At 41.1% G+C, this 22652-nt stretch overlaps 1 pseudogene; it reads left to right on the plus strand.

Annotated features, from left to right (window-relative positions):
* Window positions 1-229: 229 nt before the first annotated feature.
* LOC139155240 (NFATC2-interacting protein-like) lies at window positions 230-20256 on the plus strand (annotated as a pseudogene).
* Window positions 20257-22652: the final 2396 nt, after the last annotated feature.

Genomic DNA, 22652 nt, shown 5'->3' on the forward strand with positions numbered 1-22652 from the left:
TGGAGGAAGGGGCTAGGCCCTTTGGAGCCGTGGGCTCAGCCGTTTGTGTTCTGGATCCCATGCCCATCCTGGCTTGTTTAAGGACTCCCGTGGATGTGGCCAAGTAGTAATAAGTAGCATCTCCAAAACCGACGCCTCGCCGCGAGGCTTAAGAAGGTGCAACATACGTATCTAGAGGTTTACTGCGTCGGGGGGGGGGGGGGTGTCCCTCAAGAGGGAGCGTGCAAGCCCACATTCCTCCTCCTCTTTTTCCGCCCCGAAGAAGGAGTTGCAGCAGGAGCGGAAGCAAAACAAACCCACCCCCTGCCCTCTCCGGATTGCGTAGTCCTGCAGAAGGGAAGGCGCTCCTGTGGTCCAGGCCAGCTCTCGCTGCAGGTTTTATCGGAGGTGCCGTGAGTGCTTTTTGTGGGGTGGGGGTGGGGTTCGGAGCTTCTTTAGGTGCGGAGGAGAAGCGGGAGAAAATAATAATAGGAGGAACGAAGACCTTTGTCTGCAGCCATAAATTGTACGGCACAACGTCCTGTCTAGGTTAATTCTCGGCGGGGTGAAGAAACAAAGAGGTTCGCGTGGAGCCCAATCGGAGCCTAAGAAGTCGGAACGCCGTGCATAGTGAAACCGATAGAAACGTGTGTTGGCCATCGATGGCGGAGACGGTAAAGAAGGAGCCGGGCGGGAAGGGGACGTAGGGAAGCGGGGTGGCGTTTCGTCCCGCGGCGGGTGATGGCCTTTCCAGCGTTTCTCATGCCCTCCTCAGCAGGTGATTATAAGCAGCGACTCGGAGCCAGAGACGCCCCCCAGGAGGCCCTTCCCCAAACGGCGGCGCATTCTGACCAGCTCGCCCATCCCGGTCTATTCGACTCAGGTATGTGCTTGTAAGGATATTTGTACATTTATTTATTTATTGGTTTGCCTTATTTATTAATTTGTCAAGCATGAGGAAGGTAGCAGGTATTGACCCTAACCCTAACCACAACAACACAAGAGCACACAACAGATTCAAGCTTAATATTAACGGCTCCAAACTTGAGTGTAAAAAATATGACTTTAGTAATCGAGTTGTTGAAGCATGAAACTCATTACCGGACTCCATAGTATCATCCCCTAACCCTGAACACTTTTCCCTTAGACTATCCACAGTTGACCTCTCCAGATTCCTAAGAGGTCAGTAAGGGGCGTACATAAGCGCACTAGAGTGCCTTCCATCCCCTGTCTTATAGTCTCTCCTATATCTCGTATTTCTTCTCTACTATATCCTCTATTCATTGTGTATTATTGTGTATTGGATAAAATAAATATATATATATATATTAGTCAATGGGGCAGTGGGCACAGTGGTACACTTATGCTCGCCCCTTACAGACCTCTTAGGAATGGGGTGAGGTGAACTGTAGATAGTCTAAGGTTAAAGTTTTTGGGGAATTTAAGATTAAGGGGAATTTAAGATTAAGTTTCTTCCCCTCCCACTTCCCCCACCCCCGAAAGTTCACTCTATACCTTACTTTGTTTTTCTGGACCCGGAATCACACATTTAACACATTTCTCAAAGAAATTCTGAGCTGAGTTGTGCTGGTAAATTGAAGATTACCTGTAGTAATAATAATAATAATAATAATAATAATAATAATAATAATAATAACAACAACAACAACAACAACGGAGTTGGGAGGGACCTTGGAGGTCTTCTAGTCCAACCCCCTGCCTGAGCAGGGGACCCTCTACTATTTCTAACCAATGGTTATCCAACATCTTCTTAAAATCTTCTAGTGTTGGGGCATTCACAACTTCTGGAGGCAAGCTGTTCCACTGATCAATTGTTCTGTCAGGAAATTTCTCCTTAGTTCTAAGCTCTTGATTAGTTTCCATTCATTGCTTCTTGTCCTACCTGCAGTGCTTTGGATAGTTAATTAAACTATCCCCTTCTCAAACCTAGTTTGTCAGGGAAAGATAAAATTGTCAGAGGAAACCTAAAACATTTCATTGCAAAGCGTGTGATTAGAAACTGTTGGGTAACAAGGGATGTAGGGAGATAATTAAGGTATCCATGTAATTCTTAGTCAAAGGAGAGACTTTCCCTAACCTTGGAATTTATTTATTTTTATTTTATTTATTTATTTTGTCCAATACACAATGAGGGTTTTAGTGGGTATATATCTATATACACTTAGTAAAATACATGATGAAGGTTATAGAGGAGATACTCATAGTAAAATATATCTAAGAAATAATAGAAAAGGAGGTATAATAATAGAACATATCAATGAAAGAAGAGAAGAAGAGATATAGGAATAGAAGAAATGTATAGGAGATATAGGAGAGCAATAGGACAGGGGACGGAAGGCACACTAATGCACTTGTACTCGCCCCTTACTAACCTCTTAGGAATCTGGATAGGTCAACCGTAGATAATCTAAGGGTAAAGTGTTGGGGGTTTGGGGATGACACTATGGAGTCCGGTAATGAGTTCCACGCTTCGACAACTCGGTTACTGAAGCCATATTTTTTACAGTCAAGTTTGGAGCGGTTAATATTAAGTTTAAATCTGTTGTGTGCTCTTGTGTTGTTGTGGTTGAAGCTGAAGTAGTCGCCGACAGGCAGGACATTGCAGCATATGATCTTGTGGGCAATACTTGGATCTAGTTCTAAACTTTCTAGGTCCAGGATTGAAAGTCTAGTCTCATAGGGTATTCTATTTTGAGTGGAGGAGTGAAGGGCTCTTCTGGTGAAGTATCTTTGGACATTTTCAAGGGTGTTAATGTCTGAGATGCGATATGGATTCCAAACAGATGACCCGTACTCGAGGATGGGTGTGGCAAAAGTTTTGTAAGCTCTGGTAAGTAGTGTGAGATTGCCAGAGCAGAAGCTACGTAGGATTAGGTTTACAACTCTTGAAGCCTTCTTGGCTATATTGTTGCAGTGGGCTTTGGCACTTAAATCTTTTGTTATTAGTATACCAAGGTCTTTAACCGAGTGGGGATTATCTGTGATAATTTGATTATTCAGTTCGTATTTGGAGTTCAGATTCTTCTTCCCAATGTGTAGGACAGAGCATTTGCTAGTTGAGATTTGGAATTGCCATGTGTTAGACCACTCAGAAACAGCGTCAAGGTCTTTTTGGAGAGTAGTTGTGTTATCGGTGGTGTTGAAGAGTTTTACATCATCGGCAAAAAGGACACAGTTGCTTGTGATGAAGAGTGTTGGTCCCAGTACACTACCTTGGGGAACACCACTTTTAACTGGGACGGGGGTGGATATGGTGCTTCCTATTTTGACCACTTGTTGTCTGTTTGACAGGAGTGCTGTAATCCAGCTATGGAGGGATCCTGAGATGCCATAGGATTTGAGTTTTAGGAGTAGTTTGTCGTGGACCACTGAATCAAAGGCTTTGCAGAAGTCAATATAAATTGCATCTGTAGATTTCCCTTGATCTAGATGAGTTGTCCATATATTTTTGCAGTGGAGGAGCTGTAGGTTGCAGGATAGTTTTTTTCTGAAACCAAATTGTTTGTTAGAGAGCAAATTATTAGTTTCTAGATGGAGAGTAATTGATTTGTTTATAATCGATTCCATGACTTTGCATGGGACGCAGCATAGTGAAATTGGTCTGTAGTTATGTACAAGAGATGGGTCTCCTTTTTTGAAGATGGGGATGACCATTGCTTTCGACCATAGCTTAAGAAGTGTGCTGGTTCTGAAGGATTTTTCAAAAATTATGCTTAGTGGTTCAGCTATGGCAGAAGAGAGCTTTTTTAGGAAGTAAGCACATAGACCATTTGGTTCGACTAATAGAGAAGGTTTAAGGTCACATAATGCTTTTTCAACTCGGTCTTCAGTGAAGTCTGAACTTGGGTTAAGTTGTTGAGGGAGTTTGAGGTGCGATTGATGAAATTGGGGGATGAGCCATTGCTGTTAACAAAGACAGAGCCAAAGAAAGAATTGAGGAGGTTGGCTTTGGATGAATCATTATGGTATTCTTTGTTGTTGGGTCCTTTGAGAGGTGGGATAGGTCTAGAGTCTTTGAGTTTATTGTTGACAAAGTTGTAGAAAGCTCTATTAGATTTGGCGCGTAGGAGATTTTCCTCTTGTTTGCTGTAGTAGTAAAGGCATTCTGTTTTTATTTGACTGCAAATGCTTTTATATCAGCTTTTGAAGTTGGAAACTTGTCCTTTTTTGTTTTTCCTCCAGAGATATTTTTTTCTTGTTTGTAATTTTCTTATTGAGATGGGGAGGTTATTTATTTTGTTTATGGTACATGTTAGAGCTACATGAAGTCTGATAATAATTTTCATTTCGAGTAGGATTGTGTTGTAGAGGTCATCAGTAGTGTAGCATTCAGAGAATAGAGTTTTCCAGTTTAATGTTGAGAGGTGGGCTTCAATGAGTTCGTAGTTCGCTTTTTTGAAATTGAATTTTGGTGTTGTATTATTTTGGTGGATCATAGTGTGGCTTAAGTTGAGACTGAAGTTTATCATGCTGTGGTCGCTGTTGGAAAATGGTTCTGTTATTTGTAAGCCATATATTGTACTTTTGCTGTTGCAGAAGATGAGATCCAGACAGTTATCAAGTCTGGTATTGTTAGTTACTAGTTGTTCGAGTCCCAGATAGGTGACGGTATTATATATAGTAGAATGGATGGGTTCCATGCTGCATTCATTTAAGGACCAGTTAATGTGTGGTAGGAATCCAGGGCTTTCTTATAGTTATTGTTCTGCTCTCATTTCCTCATTGTCTTTATCACAAGTACATTTCCGGTTAAATTACTGTATGCTGCTGTATCCAATCTGTATACTGTATTATTTGCATTGTAATTGATACTAATCTGTATAATGTGTCTGAGTGCCAGTTTAGTGCAATGGTTTAAAGCAGTGATCTCTGAGAGAAAATTTTGATCTCAGCCCTAGGAATAAAATAATGACGGCACTATTGAAAAACTTGTCAAAAATGTGTATGGGCAATCACAGATAATCAATATTAACTCAAAGACATGACTATTTATGTCTGAAAATAAGATTGTTAGCCTCTGCTGCCACTTGTTCTGTATGGAAAAATATGTAAGATGAAAAGGTATATTGCAGTATATTGCAAACATATTAGTATTCTTTGCAGGGAAAAGAGAGCACTTAATTTAATTGTATCCCGCACTGTCTATTTGCCAGTTTTCCTATGTTTTTTTTTAATGCTGCCACTTTTACCACAGGTCTGCAACCTTGGCAACCTGCTGGCTGAGGAATTCTGGGAGTTGAAGTCCACAAGTCATAACGTCGCCATGGTTGCAGACCCCAGCTTACATTACTGGGGAAAATAGTGCTGTAATTGTCCTTTGCCAAGTTTTTATTTACCCTTTGCGAAACTGACAGAAGAATCCATCTCACATGTAACTTGCATAATGTGATGCAACCAACCGGCTACTCGTTGGTCATATCCATGTACAGTTCTTAGCAACAGTATATAAATTATTTGCCACTGCTGTCTTCTGAGGGTTTTTCTTCCCTCCTCTGCTGTCTCCTCTAGAACTATTGAGATTTCCACCAGGTGACTTGCTTAGACTAGGTCTTGCAATTTTCTTGGTATATTTTTTAGTAGTGTGCCATTGCTCCCTTACTATGGTTGAGAGGGCGTAACTAGCCCAGTGCTTCTCAAATAGTGGAGTGGGGTCCATGGGAGGGACGGAGCAAAGCTGGGGGGGAGCGCGTGTGACCCCGAGGAACATGGATGGTCCCTCTTGGTGGATTCCTCCAAACGGGGAGCGTTTTCCCAGTTGCACGCTGCTCTCAGCCCAAAACAGAAGGTGACCGGAAGGACGGGGGAGCTGCATGGGTTCTTCTTGTTTTTGTCGGGCGCTGCAGTAACCATGAACAGTGTGGAAAACCTAGCTGGACATGACGGAGCATCCTCTACAGCTGGGCGAAAGCTTTGAATGGCGCTCTAAAGCTTCCTTCCACACCAGGAGTAAGCAAAGTTGGCTCTTCTATGACATGTGGACTTCAACTCCCAGAGTTCTTGAGCCTAGCATGATTGGTTCAGGAATTCTGGGAGTTAATGTCCATAAGTCATAGAAGAGCAAACCTTGCCTGCCCTTGTTCCACACCATTCTCTTGAGTGCCCAACAGAGGCGGCACTTATGGGCCAGGTTGGCAATATGAGTCAGCAGAGAGACGTAGTAACCATCGGTCTTAAGTTCCATTAAAAACATGTACAGATAACAGAAAAAGTGATTTAGTGTTCATGTGTGCATTATTTCTTCTTTGTCTTTTTTTTAAACTGATGATTATACAAAATATTTTTTTAACAATTCTGGATGTTTTTTAAAGAGAAGGGCATTTTAATTATTTATAGTGCATGCAATTAAATGATGCTCTCAAACTTATCTTGGTTACCTTCCATTATTGTCACATTTGTTTCTTATTCTCATTAGTACCCTTTGTCTAAGACAGTGTTTCCCAACCTTGGCAACTTGCAGATACTTGGACTTCAACTCCCAGAATTCCTCAGCCAGCATTCGCTGGCTGGGGAATTCTGGGAGTTGAAGTCCAAATATCTTCAAGTTGCCAAGGTTGGGAAACACTGGTCTAAGAGAGCAAAGAACCACAGCATCCCACTTTATCTGTGATGGATCATTCATCTAGTAATCACTGACTCCTATATATTGAGTGATTAATTCTTGTTTCTCTTTCTAGTAACCTGATAAATCCCACCCCCTTTTTGTTTCTTATCTGCAGGTTGAAAGAGGCTTAAAGCTCTTAGACAATCCTATGGAGCTTCCTGCTGAAATCAAAGCACGTTGTAGTAGCAACCTGCCCTTTAGCTCAGAAGAAGATGAAGATGAGGAAAAGCCAGTTCCTTTAAAGCAATTGAAGTCAAGACCAAGGTTTCAGTTCTCTTCTGCCTGACTTTCCAGAAAAGCTGAATTTAAACCATTACTTTGTTCTCCTTTTGACAAATGTCAGGACCTTTCATATTCCACTCCACCTCCACCACTGCAAAGGAAGAGTCCCAAAGCCCAATTAGAAATTGGTATTTCTGGAAATGAGGTGGAAGTATAGTGGATTGATAAGAATGGAGAAACAAAATATTTAGGAAGGATTGGGGTCTCTGGGGCATAATTGATTTAAATTGGGTTTCTTTCTCTATCTTGCTCCTGCTAGAGTGTTTCAGATAGCTGAGCAATTATTTAATGTGCATAGGAAGAAAGTTGGCAGATGTAGCAAGCACATTTTGATTAAGGTGGTTATCTGAGTGCAGCATATCAAGTCCAGCAAAAATTTTGCTGATCTGCTTATGTTGATATCATAATCTCTTTTGACAGTGATTAAAAGTCAGCATGAGCAAAGCAATATTGTGCTGAAAGTAACAGTTACACAGGGTTGAATAAACAGTTATGTTCTATACAGTTTTGCAGCTCCATTGCACAATTTCAGTGAATTGGCTGATATAACTGATGAGGCTGATCCATGCCAACCTGTTCTTTGTGTATGTAGCTTGCTTTTGTGGTATACAGTGATCCCTCGAGTTTCGCGATCTCGAGTATTGCGAAACGCTATATCGCAAGTTTTCAACCCGGAAGTAAACTCCACCATCTGCGCATGCGTGCCCTTCCACGCATGCGTAGATGGTGGAGTTTCCCCGCCGGGCAGAGGCTTCCCTGGGTCTTCCCCCACTTGCCCCGGTAAGACAGCGGCGGTGCGAGCAACGGGGCGGGCGGGCGGCACGCGCGCGGGAAACCCCTGCTCCGCTTCCCAGCTGAGAAGCGGAGCTAGGGTGTCCCCAAGCGCGCGCGCGCTTCGGGACACCCCCTGCTCCGCTTCCCAGCTGGGAAGCGGAGCTGGCAATGGTGGACGGCGCGCGCGAGCGCGGGGATACCCCAGCTCTGCTTCCCAGCTGAGAAGCAAAGCTAGGGTGTCCCCAAGCGCGCGCGCGCTTCGGGACACCCCCAGCTCCGCTTCTCAGCTGGGAAGCGGAGCTGGCAATGGCGGACGGCGCGCGCGAGCGCGGGGATACCCCAGCTCTGCTTCCCAGCTGAGAAGCAAAGCTAGGGTGTCCCCAAGCGCGCGCGCGCTTCGGGACACCCCCAGCTCCGCTTCTCAGCTGGGAAGCGGAGCTGGCAATGGCGGGCGAAGGGCGGGCGGCGGTGGAAGTAAAAACACCATCTGCGCATGCGCAGATGGTGTTTTTACTTCCGCACCGCTACTTCGCGAAAAATCGATCATCGCGAGGGGTCCTGGAACGGAACCCTCGCGATGATCGAGGGATCACTGTATGCCAATTTGATTAATACTTGGAGCCAGTAATGGGCAGCCAAATATTTTTCTGCCACACTATGTGTGTGGTTTTTTGTGGGTGTGGTTTAATGGTCATATGACTAGGGAGGAGTGGTTTGCCAGCCATGTGACCAGGTGCTTCCCGTGCTCTCCTTCCTGGGTCGCCCTCCCTCCGCCTCAGGCTGGGTAGATAGGCAAACTGGTGCTTCCAGAAGCATAAATGCTGCTAGCGCCACTTCCACCCATGCCTTCTGCTTGCACCTCAGGTGGGAGATGGCCACGTGGGACTGGAGGGGAGCCGGACAGGAGAGAGGGAAGCTTGTGCGTTGCCAGGAAGGAGGAAAGAGGAAAAAGGCAAGGAGCGCAGATGCAGAAGAAGCAGCAGGGGAAAAAAGGAGAGCTGAGCCGCGACCAGTAATTCAGGAAGTGACAGCCACCAATCAGCTGGAGCTGCGCACTCATCTTCATTTCTGCTGGTGGAACTGCGTTCCACCCCATCCTGCCTGCTGCCCACCCTTGCTTGGAGCTCTTAGGCTCTCCAGGGCTGGGGAGGAGGACTGGTTTCTTGGTGGTGAACTTAGGTTAGGAGCGACAGAATAATACAGATAGCTCTAGACCAGACCTGGGCAAGGGGCGGCTCGCGGGCCACATCCGGCCTGCCCGCTTTCTGTGATGGCCAGCCCGCTATCTGACCGGCTTACTGGAGGAGGAAGCGATGGAGGGTGGGGGGAACAAGCGCCTCAAATTAACAGGACAAAAAAGCACCCACCAACAAGGCTCTCTTAGAGCCCCACCATCATGGGACAAATCGGGGTCACCCTTTTTATTCCCGTTTTGCCATAGGAAAGCAACAATGCCTCCTTCCTCACGGTTCTCTGCGGTGCCGGAAAAAAGGCAGCGGGTTTGGAGGGGGGTAGTTGCTGAGGCTCAGGGCAGCAGCAGCAGCCCAACTGCGCCTGGAACAGGCTGGGCAGCCAAGAAGGGTGGGGGACAACAGCCCAGAAGATAGGATGCAAGGGCGGAAGGCTGCTGGGAGAGGCGTCGGCGGGCCGTCGCAGAAGGAAGGAAGGCGGACGGGCAGCTTCATGCCATATTGGGTGTTATTGTGCCATAAGTGAGTGTTATTGTAATAATGTGGGGGCGGGGCCAGCCGGGAGTGTGGGTGTGGGCTGCTGGGGAGGGGCAGCGCCAGTGAAGAAGTGAAGGGAGGAGTGGGAGGAGAGCAGAGGGGCAAATAAATAAATAAGGAACAGGGGGGAGGTTTGCGCTCTTTATGTGTCTGTGTGTATTGGGGGGGGGTTAATTGAGAGCGACAGAATAATACACTCAACCGTTTGATTACTGACTATTTAAAGATACAATGGCACTGAAAGTAATTGACTTGGCTCACACAATAGTCACAGCCTTCCCCACAGCCATGTGATCAAAATGTGAGTGCCTGGCAACCAGGATGTATTTATGATGGTTGCAAGGTCCCAGGTGACGTGATTGTTATTTGCAACTTTCCCAGCTGATTTCCAAGAAGCGGAATCAAGGGGGGAAACTGGGTTTGCTTAATGACCACTTGATTCACTTATGTATAATAATTTGATTAATTGGATCATGTGACTCTCTTAACAGGTACGTTAATAATGGAAATTGTGGTTGTAAGTCAAGACATGTATACCATTTTGTCTCTACCTTCAGACAGTGTTTTTAGAGCACAGTTATAAAAAAGGCTAAACTGGTTCCTGTTTATTAAAAAAGGTATGAAGAAAGCAAATTAATTCAATAAGAGCTCCAAGACAAATGTTAATCTTCCCATTTCCAATTATGCTGCAAATGTTAGACTTTGGGAGTAGAGGCAGGTATGGGAAATGTGTTCAAATTTTTTAGAGAAATATTAAATTGGGAGAGAATTGTGGCTCATTGTCTCTTGGGACAGGCACCTTGTCTTTTCTATGCTATATTTTTTTAAAGAAAAATTTCAGCTTTTTGGGGATTTACAGAGTATCTGTGCAGATAATTCTTAATTTCAGGTGGCCTTATGAAGATGGCAAAACCTTCATAACTCCTTGTGAAGGATGAAATTGCTGAATCCAATGCATACAAGTGCGGCCACAGTTGAGCCCAAAATTTCTGTTGCTAAGTGAAACATTTGTCAAGTGAATTTTGCCCCATTTCACAACCTTTCTTGCCACGGTTGTTAAGTGAATCAGTGCAGTTGTTAAGTTATTAACAGGGCTGTTAAAGGAAAACGGCTTCCCCATTGACTTTGTTTGTCAAAGGTTGCAAAAGGGGATCACATTGACCATAGGACAGTGCAACCATCAAATATGAGTCAGTTGTCACACATCTGAATTTTGATCACGGGGTTCTGAAAAAAGTTGTAACTGAAAAACCGTCATAAGTCACTTTTTTCAGTGCCATCGTAACTTTATAAACGGTCGCTAAATAAACTGGTGTAAGTCAAGGCCTTCTCCGGGTCCCGTCAACTAAACAATGTCGTTTGGCGGGACCCAGGGGAAGAGCCTTCTCTGTGGCGGCCCCGGCCCTCTGGAACCAACTCCCCCCAGAGATTAGAATAGCCCCCACCCTTCTTGCCTTTCGTAAGCTTCTTAAAACCCACCTCTGTCATCAGGCATGGGGGAACTGAGATATTCTTTCCCCCTAGGCTTCTACAATTTATGTATGGTATGCTTGTATGTATGATTGGTTCTTTAAAAAAGGGTTTTTAGCTGTTTTAGTATTGGATTGTCACATGTTGTTTTTACCACTGTTGTTAGCCGCCCCGAGTCTATGGAGAGGGGCGGCATACAAATCAAATGAATGAATGAATGAATGAATAATAAATAAATAAATAAATCTATATTTTCGTGAATCTGCTGTGATTAAGTCAACATAAAGTGCTTTTTCCTTAAGGTGCCTTCAATACAGAAAGGGTTTCCATAACAGATCCCAAGTACCCTGGCCTGCTTCAAATTGAGTAAAACATATGTCTAAATAATGGTGTCCCAAAGCAGAATCCAGCATATGTTTGTCTTTGCTTTCTCGGCAGAATCTTCGATCAGAATCTTGGAAATATCAGTAAAGCCTTCATGAACTCAATCTGTATAGTCTGGGGGAGAGAAAGGAAAGGGGGGGGGACATGATTGAAACATTTAAATATGTTAAAGGGTTAAATAAGGCTCAGGAGATAATTGCTTTTAATAGGAAAGTGAACACAAGAACAAGGGGGAACAATCTGAGGTTAGTTGGGGGAAAGATTAGAAGCAACGTGAGAAAATATTATTTTACTGAAAGAGTAGTAGATGATTGGAACAAACTTCCAGAAGATGTGGTTGGTAAATCCAAAGTAACTGAATTTAAACATGCCTGGGGAAAAAATATATCCATCCTAAGATAAAATACAGGAAATAGTATAAGGGCAGACTAGATGGACCATGAGGTCTTTTTCTGCTGTCAATCTTCTGTGTTTCCATCTTCTAAATTTAAGCAACTCCCTATCAACTGCTAAGAAGAGCTCACCGAATGAAGTGGATGAGGATGATGTAGTTCTTCTTGATGTAGTTGAACCCCAGGAGCTGTTGCTGAAAGTCCGATGCCGAGATGATCTTTACAAAGTTTGTATTCTCATGGTATGAGGCTTTAGTATTTGATATCCCTATTCACTTCCCTTTGCCGTCATAATGTGGGTTTTTCTCTTTTCCTCCCACTTGTCTAGGACTTAGTCCTGACATCTGCAATAGACACTGGGTTCTTTTTTAAATGAGCTTCAATATAGAAACAGCCATCTTGTGCTTTGGAAGCTTATTTTTCACTACTGTATTAGATATTCCCCAACTAATAAGTGGACATGCATATACAGTGTTGCATAAATCCATCATTATATGTGAATTCCAATAACCATACTATTAATTTACAGCCTGTGACGCTGTAAGAAAATTGTGTTTGTGTGTGTGTAACATATTTTTCCTGAATTGAAAATGAAGGGAGACTAATATAGATCTATTTCGAGCTTGTTTCCTCTCATCCCGTGGCCATACCCTCATTGGGATTTGAACCTGCAGCCTCTAAATTAATCTTTAGCCCACAGGATCTCATCCTTTCACCTTTGTACCAGGGAACTGTTATATATGTTGAATGTGGGATTTGAGGGTTGAAAACATGCCTACCTCAAAATGTTACTTCTGAATCCACATGTCACAGGAGTGGACAATTTGCAAATTCCTGAAATCTCTTTGTAGCCCCTTGAAGTTTTTGTTTGCCAAAAATTGGAGGCCTAACTTCAGTGGAATAAAATTGCCACATGTCTCAGCTTAAAAAAATTCTGAAACTCTGTTACAAATTTCTGTTTACTTTGTTTATAAAGCCATAGCTACATACTATTAAAATTCTCATACCCGGAACCTTCATCAATGCAAAATCATAGGCAATAATTTTTGAATTGGGAAGTACTGTCCTTGAGGTGGATCAGTAACCTATTGTACCCTATTATTACTCTCTTACAGCTACTTTTATTGTTGTTTTTAAAATAAAAGATAAAAGGAAGAAAACAATGATAATGGTGATTATCATTATGATAATACATCATCAAACAAAAAAAATGCATAAGTGCTCTAAAAAATAACTGGAAAATAAAATAACATTTTGTTACAACAGCAAAGAGTTTCAGTTCTAGGTATGTAATGCAAATATGCCTGTATGTTCATAAAGGGCTAGTATTATCATATCATTGATCCACTGTGTAACTGGTGCCATATATTTATTGTCCCAATGGTGTAATACAAGTTTTTTTAGCCATTCTTAAGGGCAGAGAGAATCCATTTACCTTGTTCTCTAACACAGCTACTTCACCTTTTGTAGACAGAGCCTCTTCGACGAGTGGTTGACTACATGTCCATGAGACTGAAGATTGATCCAAACAGAATCATCCTTCAACATCATGACCATAAGCTTTCAGTTGATGCAACTCCTGCTAAGTTGAATCTTGGTGTTTCCAACATCATTGGTGAATAGCTTAAGGACTTTTATTTTTTTTACTTCAGATCATCATTGCTTCCAGTCTGATTGACTGTTTTAAACTCCTCAAACCTTTTGCCTCCCAAATGAATTAAACTTCTATACTGTGAAGTATTATACAACTATTTTCTAGTGTCTAAACCTGTTTGTTTGCTTTTTTTCAAAATTAGAACTATGGTAGTTTTGGAGATACTAAATTCTAATCCTCTTTCAGACACATACTCTCAATTATTGTGGCCCGGCTCTACCTTTATGGGGGAGTTGGTTAGGATAATATTGGGGTAAATAATTATTTTGCTGTTTTGAACTCAGTGGAGAAAAAGTAAGTTGAACATTCTCTGTGTGATAACTTCCAGATTGTGTAGTGAAGACCGAACGGGGTGATGGTTCTGGAACCCTGTTGCTTCAAGTGTAAGGAAAAGACAGAAGCTCTATGGTGAAAGTTACCATCCAGAAGGTAAAGGAACTAAGGTGTGGATTGTAGGATATCTGCTGTGAGAGGAAGCATTATAGTATTGTAATTCTGTTCTCTTTTTTGCAGGGGGAGCCCTTAGTATCCCTTATGAACCAGTATAAAAAAGCTCAAGGCTGCAGACGATGTTTCTTCTAGTTTGATGGACATCGTTTGAAAGAAACTCAGACCCCCGAACAGTTCGGGATGGAATCTGGTGATGTTATTGAAGTGTGGAAGTAGCATTTCCAAAAATATCCATACGTAGATTTGATTATTATTATTGCAGGGTTTTTCTATACATGTATTTACTCACTCTAAGTGACTCACCTGTATGATATTTGCTATTTACCCAAAGTTATATTTTGATATTTACCCAGTGTCAGTGACTACTTTCTTTGATTTAATTTTCATTGAGTCTGATATTAAATAAATACAGGCCTTTTTATTCTTCTATGTCCTATAAAATTTAGAATTTGTAATAAAATTGAATTGTGTCACTGGTCCTGGTGCTTGCAGACCAACTTTGAAAAGGAATAATGTTAAATATTAAGAGAATACTATATTATTAATAATTCTATTTCAATAAATATTAATAACACTATAACAATATTTGCCTGTCCCAAATTCTTGGGAACGATTTGATAGGTGTATAAAAATGCCAAGCAGTCTAAACATTCGGCTGACTTCAACCAACAAAGACTGCAGAACAGAAGAGAGAGAACTGGAGCATATCCCAAAATATAAAGTCCTATAAGTATAAATAGAACCATAAAAGTAGGCAAAGATATGACCAATTGCAATAAGACTTATATACTGCCTCACAGGGCTTTACAATCCATTCTAAGCAGTTAAAAACTGACTATATTGCCCCCAACAATCTGGGTCCTCATTTTACTGACCTCGGGATTATGGAAGTGAGTCAACCTTGAACTAGTCAGGATTGAACTGCTGGCAGCAGAGTCAGTAAAAGTAGCCTGCAGTACTGCATTCCAACCACTGTACCACACTGCTCATAAGAGATATTTTGGTTGTAATTCCAAAACCGGCAACACTTGGAATATTTTCTGCACTAACAAAATCACTAGTCATTTGGAAAAATTAATTTTACTTGGAATAGCTTACAACCTGTAACATTATTATTATTATTATTATTATTATTATTATTATTATTATTATTATACGTCATCTGCTTATCCTTGGGAAGGGCTCTAGGTTGGAAGAAAAATAATCAAATCCAGTCTTCTTTAGCTGTTTAACCAATTATAATATCAAAAACAAAGCAGTACAATCCCAATATGACATTTCCTAACTTTCCATGCTATTAACAAGGTTTCCTAAATATAATCGCCTCAATTACAAAAGATCTAATTCTGTTGTCTTGGATTAAGAGATGTGTGTTCCATTTCTCATAATCACCACGTATGGTGATTTGGAGTCCAACAAGACTCGAATACATCAAGTCTTATTGTAATGGCCTGAAATCCCAGTAACTTCAAGGGATCAACTTGTGTTTTTCTTGACAACACTATTGAATTATTAACATTATATTGATACTTTTCATTTTACTCACTGAATCCTGATATTTTCTAGTAGATACCCACAGAAGTGCAAATCAGCTCACCATCCTTAACTTGTCAAGAGCGCTGATCATGTGCTGGCCTCCAAAAAGGCATGGGGAGAATACCAACTTGGAAGAACTGCTTATGCTTAAAACATATGCACATAAATAATTGCCAATTCAAGGTGTTGGTTATTACCTATAAAGCCCTACATGGCTTAGGACCACATCATTTAGGGGACCATCTTCTGCCTCATACATCCCAGTGACTGATCAGATCCCACAGTCAGCCTCCTCCGGGTCCCGTCAGTCAAACAATGCCGGCTGGTGGGACCCTGGGAAGGCCCTTCCTGGGGAAGGGCCTTCTCCATAGTGGCTCCAGCACTCTGGAACCAGCTTCCCCTGGAGATTCGCACCACGCCCACTCTACTGGCCTTCTGAAAGGCTCTAAAAACACGGCTTTGCTGGCAGGCCTGGGAGGGTGGTTGAGCACCAACATCTTGCTCGAGCCAAATTGTTGAATGATTGAAGGGTGAATGTTTTACTATGTGGTTTTAACTTTTGTATCTTATTTTATTGTTAGCCGTTCTGAGTACACGAGGAGATGGGCAGGATATAAATGTAAACAAACAAATAAATAAAATAAACAAATATGGGTTTCTTCAATAAAACAGCTGACATTTTAAAAGAAGGGTAAATCATACATTGCATGTTATGAACAGCTTCTAATGACATCGATGTTGAAAAATAACATTCCAAAATTGTATGTAAGCCACTGACAATTTTTTTACAAAAAGATTTGCTTACCTTTTTAAAAAAAATCATGATTTGCAGAACTTTTGTAAACCACAGTGAATACACTAAGAAACCAATCACTTAAAGGAGTTCAGTAGGAATCTTTTATCTTTATATGTCCTGGATTCCTTTCTCCTGAGCAATTGCAATTATACAGTATCCTGCAAGGTGCTGAGGATGTATTTTGCCTATCTTCAAGCAAATTCTAATTAGATACAAATCACACAGTAGGTTGAAGTAGAAATTTATTTATGCCAGTATTTGTACTGTTGAGCTCACAGGATCTACATATGGATGAAAGCAACATTACATCCTGCCCTCCTTTGTCGCCTTCTACCTGTATTTGCCTCTGTTCTTTCCGAAGAAGCCAGAGAATGTGTGTGTGTGTGTTTAAGGTGTGTGTGTGTGGGGGGGATGTAGTTCTGTGAGAAATTTCTAGCAACAACCCTATAGAGTAGACACCAGTTAAGAACCTTTCTGCCCCGCTTTCTTAAAAGCAGGTGTGCATAGGAAATTGATCGGCTGGGAGGTATCAGGAATTTGTGGTAAAGAGTTGGTAAAGATCCTGAGGTTCGGTTGCGAAATGAAGCCATCCGCCAAAGGAATTTGCAACTTTTCCCACTGTTGAATGAGAATTCTTGATTGGCCAAATGTGATTGGCCACACACGAGGAACTTGCCTCCGAGTGCATAAGTCTTCAGTGTACATACAAGCTACAAATCATCATGTACAACACAATGATAGTCATAGGGTACTGAGACAATCGACATAAATCATAACAGGACACCAAATGAAGGTTTATGATAAGTGTGACAAGTATCTTCTTTGTCTCGGTTCTAAATTGTCCAGTGCCTTTAATAATAGCATTTGTTTTTCTACCATGCTTCAGTGGATTGATTGAAGAAAATTTATAGGGCCTCTCACTCACATTCAATGACTCTGAATGGCTTACAAAATTAGATAGGCCTTCTGGGGTTTTTTCTCTCTTTAATAATTAATATTTATTTGACTTCTATGCCGCCCGATCCCCGTTCAACGATAGCCCTTGTTTTTCTGTAATTGTACTTGTTTTGCAAATGTAAAGTCTGTTTCCCCTGTAATTGGACTTCTTTTTTCTTTTTACAGTGGATCTTTCTTCTTTTCAGCCATGGGATCCCAGCAGCAACCTTATGGTGACACAGCTCCAATTTTGACCCAGGCAGATGATATTGAAGGTGAAGGAAAAGATGATCCTCAGCCAGAGCACATAGGGGAAGAAGAAGTGCGTGCCCTGACAGGGATAAACTCTAAACATGCTGGCCTTATTGTGGGTGTGCTCTTTTTTATTAATCTACTGAACTACATGGATCGCTTCACTGTGGCTGGTAAGCATAATGGAATGGTAGCTGAAATTCCTCCAGTTTCTTTTTTGAACTGATGAAATAGGTGAAGGTATATAACTTTTAAAGCAAAGTTAAATGGATTCTCTCCATTTGTTCCTGGCTTTGGTTAGATCAGGGCTGTCAAACTTGGAGCCCACCCGCCGGATGGATCATATGCTGGCCACGCCCATAGTGGATGATAGTGTGGCCAATTATTTTTGTGTTGCTCACCCACCATCCAGTCAAAATTCTGGACACGCTACTCCTTCGTCAACATCAAATGGTCACAAATTCAATTCAATTCATTAGATTTGTATGCCGCCCCTCTCCAAAGAAACACACTACCTACTCCATAATATATTCCCTGGGATCATATTAATATTCAGAGAGGAAATGGACAAGAGACTCTCAGTCCTCAGCATTGTCATAAGGAGACTAGACAACGGAGAACTGGAAACCTGCATCTACCACAAAGCCACACACAGAGACCAGCTTTGCAAGTAACCATCCCACAGCACACAAAAGAAGTTATGTCCAAACCAGAAACTTGATTTTATAGAATAGAATAACAGAGTTGGAAGGGACCTTGGAAGTCTTTTAATCCAACCTCCTGGTCAGACAGGAACACCATTTCAGACAAATTGTTGTCCAATCTCTTCTTTAAAACTTTCACTGTTAAATTCCCCACAACTTTTGGAGTCCATTTGTTCCACTGAATAATTGTTCTGTCAGGAAATTTCTCCTTAGCTCTAGGTTGCTTCTCTCTTTGATTAATTTCCACCCATTGCTTCTTGTCCTGCCTTCAGGATAAAAAGAATAGTTTGACTCCTTCTTCTTTGTGGCAACACCTGAGATATCAGAACACTGCTATCATGTCATCCCTAGTCCTTCTTTTCAATAAACCAGACATAACCCAATTCCTGCAAATGTTCTTTGCCTCCAGTCCCCTAATCATCTTTGTTGCTCTTTTAAAACACAGGTGTCGACTTCCGGGACGGCACTGTGTTGACATGGAGCTGGAGGGTGAGCTGCTGTTCTCCCAGCATGACTTTTTCTGCCTTTAAACTTTAAGATTGGGTGCCTACTTTGGAGGGGAGAGTGTCGTAAGAGGAGGTGATACTGTACCCGATGAATGGACCGCAATCCTTCAACGGAGTAGGCTTTTAATCCTCCCGAACCAGGCAGAGAAGAAGCTCATGTTAGCTAGCCCAAAGACATGTCCACCTAAACATCGAGGAGGGGAAAATCAGATCAGTAATCAACGGCATCCTATCCTGACAAGTTCTTTCCGCGGAGTCTTCTTGGAATCTTTCTGAGGATCTGATTATTTGGAAGGACAGAGAAGTTCCAATTTGAAGTAAGCGGCACCTTAGAGGTTTTGAGCGAAAACACGGACAAGACTGGTGAGTCAGCAAAGAGGGAGGCATGACAGTCAGTTCCCATGCTGCAGAGAAGATACAGGAGAGAACTAAGAGAGAAAGATCGCCCAAAATTAACTTGGATTCATGACAGAACTTTTATACCTGTGAGGCTGAACAGATTGATGGATTAACAATTGAGCGAACAGAGTTTAGTAGAAGGGGAAAAATCTTTTTTTTTTTTTGCAGGATCACATACTGACGCTGAGAAACAACAACGGGAGCAGTCACCATTCCATCTTCATTACTTCCGCTTTTCTTTTCTGCCGAGCTTCGGGTCGTGGAAGATTTAAGGAATACTGTACTATCCCAACTTTTTTTTTTCAGGTTCAACTCTACTAATTTCATTGAACTTAGTATGGTGAGATTCATTTATCTGGGTGAAGAGGATTGATACGAAACTGGACTGAACTTTGATTCTGGATTTAAGAATACAAAACTGGATGTAAATTGGACATAAAGAAGGAAAACCTTAATGAACTTTAATGAACTGAACTTTAATAGACTAGAAATATTGATCCTCCTCATTTTAGAGGAAATATTGAGAATAGTTGGTTAATACAAAGTTATAATAGAATATTTGCTGGTTGACTTGGGATTAGTATATAATAATTGAGCTGTGACTGACAGTTGATTATTTGGGTAATATTTTCTTAAGGGAAATTTTTTTAAAACTGTAGAAGAAGGAACGGCAACTCAACAAACGATAACCAAGTCAATGAGAAGGGGTAATTTAACTCTATCATCTTCTGCTTCTGATATTACTACAACAGAAAGTAAAGAGCAGACCCCCACCTTACAAACATTACAGAACCCTTTAGATAAAATACAGGAGATCATACTCAAACAACAAGAGACCACAAACAAAACCCAAGAAACAATCTTGCAAAACCAGCAGGAAACAAAAGAAAAATTTGAAGAGGTGTGTGAGAATTTTGTTAAACTTAATGCTATAATAGAGGGAATGCAAAAGGCAGTAGACAAACATGAGAATAAAATTAAAACGATTGAGACAACAGAAGATAATAGACTAAGATTAAATAAAAGTGCAGATGAACTCAAAAGGGTTAATAAAGATCTTGAATTTGAAAAACCCTCCTTCTACTTAAGGTTACAAAATGTACCAGAAGAGAAAGGGGAGAACCTATTTGTGACAGTTGTTGAAATTTTTGCAGAGGAATTAAAATAGATAAGGATGAGCTGATTAGACATATAGATGAGATATACTGAGTGCAAACTAATTACACCCGACATCACCAACTCCCTAGGGAGATTCATATTAGCTTTACTAAGAAAACATCAAGGGATGAAATTTATAAAAGTACTAGAGGTACTTTTCTGGCTTACTGCCTCTGATTCTGTGCTACTTTCCCGTTCTTTGTTCAAGTGTTCTAAAATAAATTGATTCGCCTGTTCTAATATCTCTATTGAAATCATTTCCCCTTTTCAGGTGACCATTACCCCTTCGGGCACAAGCCACCTGAACTCTATTTCTTTCCTTATTAACTTAGCTGTAAAATAATGGAAATCCCTTCTTTTCTCCCTATTCCTTCTAGGAATTTGTTTTAATACCATAATATCTTTTCCTTTGTAAGATAATACACCTCTAGTACTTTTATCTGAATCTGAAGAACAGAGAGTTAACAAATCAAAAAAAGGAAGAGAGGAAAGAACAGAAACTAGTCGAGAACTAAGGAGTAGCAAAAGAACAAAATAGCTAATAGGAGAATGTACCAACAGATTAAATTATTTTCTGTAAACATTAATGGTTTAAATTCACCAAAAAAAAGAGGACAAGTATATGGTAAATTGAAGAAGCAAAATGCGGATATTATATGCCTTCAAGAAGTACAAGTTTAAAAAAAATGATAAATCAATATTGGAAAAACCTATGCTGGAGAAGTTATTTACTTCTCTAGCAGAGGAAAAAAAGGGGGGGGGGAATTGCAGTTTACATTAAAAATTGGCTAAACCCTATAATGATTTATAGAGATTAGGAAGGGAGGATTCTGAGAATAGAAATTGAATTTAATCGAAAAAAGATAACATTAATTGTGATCTATGCACCTAATATTGATCAAAAAGCTTTCTATAAAAAAAACTATCAAAAAATAATAAAATTTGAGAAAGAAAATATTTTGCACCAGGGACCGGCTTTAAGCTAGACCAGTTTTCCATGGCCCGGTGGGGGGGGGAGAGCTAGCTGTCAGCGGCGCCGTAAAAGGGGCGATCAAGAGAGGAATGGGTGAATGAATGCATCTCTCACTCTCTCTCTCTTTCTATCCCTCTTTCTTTCTTTCTCTTCCTTTCTCTCTCTCCTCTTCCTTTATCTCCTCTCTCTCTTTCTCTCCCCCCTCTCTCCCCTTTTCCCTCTCTCTTTCTCTTTCTCCCTCTCTTGCTATCTCTCCCCCCTTTCCCTCTCTCTCCCTCTCTTGCTATCTCTCCCCCTCTCCCTCTCTCTTTCTCCCTCTCCCTCTCTTTCTCTCTCCCCCCCTCTCTCTTTCTCTCTCCCCCTCTTTCTCTCTCTTCTCACTTTCTCTCTCTTGTTTTTCCGGCGAAGGTTTTTCTTATTTTGAATATTCCGAGTGGGCTAGCAGGGAGATAGGGAGCACGCGCAACCGCCCGTGCGCCCCCGACATTGAATATCACCTTCGCTGGCCGCCGCAGACTGGCTGAAAAACCCCAACGGCCTGGTCCTGGTCCGCGGACCGGCGGTTGGAGACCTCTGCTCTAAGGCAATAACAATTAAAGAAGATCAGGGGACTAATTTTAAAAATTCAAATGAAACTGGAAAAATGGAATAAGTTACCGATTTCCCTCATTGGAAGAATTTCAGCAATAAAAATGTCCATCCTTCCTAAAATATTATCTGTTCTGAACTAATACAACTCTGAAGAAAGATTTATTTCAACAACTGAATAGAATCATAACGAAATTTATTTGGGCAGGAAAAAAACAGAATTAAATTACAGTATTTACAAGACAATAAAAAACAAGGATTCAGATTACTCGATTTCGAATTATATTATCATGCATCAATTATAGATTGGCTAAGAGAATGAATCAAACTTGAGAATAAAAAAATATTGTTACTAGAAGGCCACGATCTGATGTTAGGGTGGCACGCTTTCTTATGGGATGAGAAAGACAGAACCCACAAATATTTTAGACACCATATTATCAGAAACTCAATATATGAGGTATGGACCAAAATTAAAAGAGCTCACTACCCACAAATTCCGAAATGGTTTTCCAGCATGGAAGCCACGATGCATCTGAACACTAAAGATTTAAATAGAATAGTTAATTATTACCAACTATTGGACAAGAGAGGTAAATTGAAGACCAGGGAACAATTAGAAAAAAACGAGATAAGAATGGATTGGTGGCCGTATGCCCAGATAAAATCAAGATACCAAGAAGATAAAAGAAAAATAGGGATACAAAAGGGGGAAACAGAACTTGATAAAATAATCTTGGGACAAGATAAAAAAATTATCTCCCAAAATAAATTATAAATATTTATTGAACTATAAAGTGGAGGATTATATAGTTAAAAATAATATTCATAGTTGGAATAGGAATTTTGGTTATAGTGTAAATCTAGATAAGTGGGATCTGATCTGATCAAAAACTAACAAAACCAGCAGCATACAGGGAAAACTTATACAAAATGTAGTATATATGGCACCTCCCCCTGGCAAGATTAGCTCAGATGTACACTGGAATAAAGCCATAGTGTTGGAGATGCAAGGAAAACATGGGGACTTACTACCATATCTGGTGGACCTGCCCAAAAATAAAGGAATT

Source organism: Erythrolamprus reginae, unplaced genomic scaffold, assembly GCF_031021105.1.
Source record: "Erythrolamprus reginae isolate rEryReg1 unplaced genomic scaffold, rEryReg1.hap1 H_1, whole genome shotgun sequence".
NCBI lineage: Eukaryota > Metazoa > Chordata > Lepidosauria > Squamata > Dipsadidae > Erythrolamprus > Erythrolamprus reginae.